At 31.4% G+C, this 6,000-nt stretch overlaps 1 long non-coding RNA gene across 1 annotated transcript; it reads right to left on the minus strand.

Moving 5' to 3' along the window:
• Positions 1–3,244: 3,244 nt before the first annotated feature.
• LOC121224650 (uncharacterized) lies at positions 3,245–4,864 on the minus strand. The gene is made up of 2 exons (XR_005922296.1): positions 3,778–4,864; positions 3,245–3,647 (listed from the first exon to the last, which is right to left on the minus strand). It is a non-coding gene; the product is annotated as an uncharacterized lncRNA (long non-coding RNA).
• Between the last annotated feature and the right edge of the window lie 1,136 nt (positions 4,865–6,000).

Consider the following 6,000-nt stretch of genomic DNA (forward strand, 5'->3'; position numbering starts at 1 on the left):
AAAACGTATAAGTTTGCAGCGAAAATCTTTAGCGCGTTAAATTTTGAAAAACATCATTTGTTGTTTGAAAACCTATTGTTTTACAGGAAAACTGGGTTGTAACAGTCTGGTTTTAACCCTAGTCAGAATAGTAGTTTCGGGACCACAAATTCGAGTTTGAAAAATATTTTAATATTATTTTCTGTGTCTGTGATATGTGAATTTATGTTTGTGAAATTTCTGTGATTTAATTTGTCTGTTTCTGTGCTTAATTATGAAAAATGATTAAATCGCGTGAAGTGTAAAAGTTGTCTGCTGTTTGTTAAAAGTGCCTATTTGTTTTGGCTCATTAAATGTAAGGTTCTTATGATGAAATAAATCCAATTATATGATACTGGAATATATGGTTTGGCATAATGGTTAATATGGTTATTTTTAAAGGGTGGTTAGGTAAATGGTTTATTAATGTATATTATAATAAAACCAAAGCATAAAATATTTCCATTATGCTTCATCTTTGCCGAAAATTAGAAGAAAAAGGAAGCCATTGAAGCTTCAAGTTATTCAGCCATTGCATGAGTGAATAGGTTAGCCTATTTTGTTCGGTTTTTGATGATTTTTACGTTTCTATGATCGTTGCTTTGTGTTCTTCAAAACCTATGTCTGAATTTCTATTTCTGTTAAAGATTTCATGAAGTGCCATTGATGATTATATGAGCTTTGTAGTTTTCTTATATGGATTATGAAAGATATATGTGAGATTATCGTGTTTGTTCTTGAATTTTTGATTGAATGTGCTATTTGGGCTAAATTGTAAAAATGAGTTTTGAGGGACTAAATTGTAAATTAAATGTGTTATTTGGACTTGTATGGAATCCATGTATATTCGTCTAAGCTAAAGTCTTGGTGAATTTTGCATATTTGTGATTTTATGGGAAATAGACTAAATTATCAAAGTGTGAAAATGTAAGGGCTAAAATGCAAAGTGCCTTAAATATGTGTTCATGGATTATTTTGAGTGAAATGAATGATTGAATGGTTGAATTTGAATTGTATTAGATCAAGAACAAAGAAAATCAGACTTAGATCGAGGGAAGTCCAAAATAGTTGAATAGTCAACTCGTTTCATCCGAAATCCGTCCAAGGTAAGTCAAATTACAATTATGTGTTAAATTGACTAATTTCCACATATATAAACAGCAATCTGTATTGGATGGCCTTGAGAGCCTGATGAATATCTTTTGAGTAAGGTCTCATAATATGTTAGTATCCGAAAAGCTCTATATGCTTCTAAAGGAACATTGACATCTCTCTGAGATATCGTGTAAGACCGTGTCTGGGACATAGGCCTCGATTGAGGTTTACGTATAAGACCATGTCTGGGACATTGGCATCGTATCTGATTTCGTGTAAGACCCTATCTGAGACAGAGGCATCGATATTGAATTACATGTAAGACCACATCCGGGACATCGGTATCGTTTTTAAACCGTTTAATGATAGAGTACGAAATATGAGAATGAGCATATGAAATGTATAACTTATAGAGGTACGTATGAATCATACTAAAATTCTGAATATGAAAGACTCTGTCTCTTTGAAATATGTATGAAATTTGAAAATGAAGCATGACATAAATGCAAACAAAGGAGCACGTTTAAGCTTATGAATTATTCTATGAAATGGCTATAAATCTTTATGGTTGAATTGTACTTATATGCTTTAGTAGTTAGACCAATTGTATTTGGCTTAAGCTCTTTGTAGCTTACTCTGTGTGATTTTTGCCTGTTTTACAGTTACCGTAGCTACTGAAGGCTCGGGGATAGTCGAGGATCGTCACCACACTATTGAACTCATTTTGGTACTTTTTGAAAGTGTAAATATCGTAAAGTATGACATGTATAGGCTAGAAGGTCTATGCATGAAGTTTTGATTTGTAAATATATGTTAGGTTTTGAGAGTTTGCTAGCAAATGGTATGAATGTGTTAAGTTTTGATATGGTTTTGAATGGGTTATTGAATGATGATGATTTAGTTGTAATGAAGCATGTTTTAAGCATGAAATTGGCTGAAAATTGTTGTATGAATGTTGTTTAACATTGCTAGTAGGAAAGACTCATATAGGGGTGACAAGTTGGCTTAAACCAAGCCTGCATTGTGCCATACGGTTAAGACACACGGGCGTGTCATATGGCTATGGGCTTAATTTAATAGCTAGCTAAGTACCACACGGCCATGGCACACAGCTGTGTCTGTTGGCCATGTGAAAAAGTTAATATAGGACCTCTTTTTGGCACTGTTAGATCATATGGACGTGTCTGGTGCCCGTGTGTGTCACACGGCTTAGCCACACGGGCGTGTGACTTTAACAGTTTTAAAAGATTTGGTTAAGTTCTGAAAATTTTGAATGTGTTTGTTTTAGTCCAGACCTTTCTTAAAAGTACATTTTAGGTCTCGTAGACCATATTAATGAATGAATTGTTGATGAATGCCTCTGTATTAATGATATTTAATATCAGTTAGTCTGTATTGTTCTATAATGTTTTGTTCATCCGGTAATGCCCTTACCTATTCTGGCGACGGTTACGGGATAGATGTGTTACACGGGTGTCATCAATAAAAACGGTTAATCAATTTTGATCAAAAAACAATATTAAAGTCCAAAATCAAAACAGTTCCAAGTGTCCAAATAGTCCAAAATTTACAAAACACCTTAATTCCAAATTTAAATAAATCAAATGTACCAAAATATTATAATCGAGCTTCCATTGCACCGATCTGCCTAAGTATGAAGCTTACTTGAAAGTGACAGACAAACAGAGAGTGAGCTTTTGAAACTCAGTGTATAACTTATTAAATCAGTATAATATATTAAATTTCATGCATAACTCATAACAGAGCAGATACAATACATATATCACATATAAAAATAGAATTAGATGCAAATTTATGATCCTATCCCATTCGTTACACACCATCTCCGACCATCTTGATATACCATATAAGGTATTAAATACCTATCCAACCCTACACACTGCTTGGTGTCGGTATGACATTTTTTAGAATATTTGCAGCTTAGTTGCTAGATCATTGGGCGATTTATCGCCGTTTACAGAAATATGTATGGCTGAGCCACCAAATACAATAAATTATTATACTGCCCACATTTCCTTCAAATACACAAACCTCATCCTAAATGTACATACAAAAATATTAAATGCTAGATATGCGTATGTCATTCATGCTCCATATCAAACTCAAGTTATACTTATCAAATATCAGGACATACATAACATTTTTCAGTTTATACATAGCATATTACATATTTTACTTATCTTATATCATTTAAAACATACGTATTTTTATTTAATTTTTTGCTAACAGATGGTCAGAATTCGTGTTTTATAGCATAATTTATAACATACCGACCCTACGGAAGGCTTACGATCGATCCAAATGATGTTTACGGTCCTAGGGAAAAATTTAAAATTTTGGGCCCACATGCCCGTGTGACCCACACGACTTTATTGGCCTAAGCTGTGTGTCTCACACGGTCCAGCACACGGCTGTGTGGCGTTGACGGTTCAGATTTTTGACTTTCGTCTGTTTTCTTGAGTTTTCGTTACAAACCTAGTCCGATTTTGAAGCAATCACGAGACTTTTAGAACCTAAAAACGATATTTAACATGTTCAATCAGCAACAATCCTCCCGAAATTAAACCCTTTTTCTCAACCCTAAACTCCAATTAGTAAACTTAAGCTTACCAATTAATTTCAAGCTTAACAACAATTACTCACCCGAAACAAATCAGCAACTCAAAACCATACTTAAACTGTCAAAGGAACGTTAATCCCGAGATCCTCACCTAACAAAGATTCACGCACAACAAAAGTATGCCACGTAAAGAACACAATTCCATCCATCAAAATCCTCCAAAAAAAACTTAATAAAGAACACTTACTCAAAGACCAACAAACAATTATCAGTGCGATGAAACGTAGTACGAAATAGCAAAAAGAATTAAATTCCCAAAAGCAAATTCGTAGCAAATGAGGAAGGTAGAAACTGCAACGAAATCAAAAGAAAGAAAAGGGAAAAACTTGAACAGGAAAAATAGGTAAACCAAAAGAAAGAACTGCCAAAAGAAAAGTGGAAGAAAACTATGAATTTCTTTACTGAGGAACAAATTGGCAAGAATGAGAACAATTGGGGAGAGAGAAAAGGGTAACATGACGCAAACTTTTAGGAATAAAATTCCATTATTTTCAATTTTCAAAACAAAAAATAAAATAAAGGAAAGGAAATATTATATTAACAAAAACACTACCCGACTACATCTAAACTTCTTTCAGCCATCCAATTTGACTCAAACATTCCAGATATGCGGCACAAGAAAACGCAAACAAAAATAATACTTGATTCTATGCGCAAGAGCTTGAACCCATGACACGGCATCAAAGCCCTTCGCCCTTGAAACATCTACGTACTTTTGATAACGTTTAACAAATAAAAGGTTTAATGTTTTGGGGGTTACAATTTCTATCAACATCCACGCAAAATCAATGGATTATTTAACGAATATGAAGAAACAAAATCTTTATTGATTAATACACCAAATCAATAATTTAATTCTTTGAAATATTAAAACAAACAATATATAGAAAATAGAATAATCAATTTACTCTCAATGATTTAACATGATAAGACTCAAACACTACTTGTTATAATCGAAAATATGATATAAATATTAACAAACTAGGATTTGTCATGTCAGATCATTAAGAATAAAATTATATACGAAAGTGTACCTGAACCCATTATTGGAGATTGCTCAGAAGGTTTTTTTATCTTCCAAGCTCTGATGGGGATGGAAAAGAAATACGAGATATATCTATTTCTTAGGGACCATTACCTTTTTTCTTTAAAATAACTAATTATTAAATCTATTTATTAGCTTTTTGTTGCTCATTGGTTTAATTGAAATTTTTGATAAAATTTATAAATATGGAGGGTTAAATTTGTTAAATTATTTAAAAGTATGATTAAATTGATAGAATGTGTAAGTTTGAGAACTACATGTATTATTATACCAATTAAAAAAGGTCATACTATCATTTTTTGTTAATTATTTAATGGAAAGCGACCAAAACAAAATTAATCGAAAACGCAAATGACGAAATTAAAAGTTTTTATAGTTTGATGGCCAAAATAGAAACACACTAATAATTAGGTGATTGATTGTGTAGTTTATCCAATAATTTTCTTATGTAGTCATCAATTCGATTAATTTAAATGGTTTAAGGGTAAAAATTTTCCTCAGTAAAAAAATCAAAAAATTAACTGAACTATTATAAAATAAATATACCTAATTGAACCCTCAATAAAAAAAAAGTTAATCAATCTCTTTCGTTAACGAAAACTCCAGTTGATTAATTACACCCTTAGCATAAATCAAAAGTGATGAAAATGAGCAAAGAAAAGATGGGTTTGTTGAAAAGAAGCATAATGAATATGAAATGAGTCCATGAGAAGAAGGATTTGCATGTTGGGTTTGTTGTTTAGTTTGCAAAATGAAGGCAAGTTTGGAGTTGCATTGAAATTATTAAAATAATCTAAAAGAAAAAATTTCACAAATATATTCTAATAGTCATTCAATTGAATTTGGTAATACAAAATGACAATTTATTTTTAAATAAATAATATTTTTTTTAGTTTCACATTTGAAATTTATTTATATATTAAATTTTTAACAATATTTATTTATTTAGAATTTTTAAAATTTTCTAATTTTGCACTCATTCAACATGAATTTGGACAATTATTTGTCCAGATTTATTCTATATGAACATTTTAATTATTTTATAAAAATTGATTTTTTTTAATTTTTTGCTAACATGGCATGCCACTTCAGTATATTACCACTTGACAGTTTAGTGGCTTCCGTCAACCATATTAACTGTCAAATCGGTCAATTAATGGTTTCTGTTAATTTATTTTGGATCACTAAGGGCTCAATTGAG

Source organism: Gossypium hirsutum, chromosome A03 (genome assembly GCF_007990345.1).
Source record: "Gossypium hirsutum isolate 1008001.06 chromosome A03, Gossypium_hirsutum_v2.1, whole genome shotgun sequence".
Taxonomy (NCBI): Eukaryota; Viridiplantae; Streptophyta; class Magnoliopsida; order Malvales; family Malvaceae; genus Gossypium; species Gossypium hirsutum.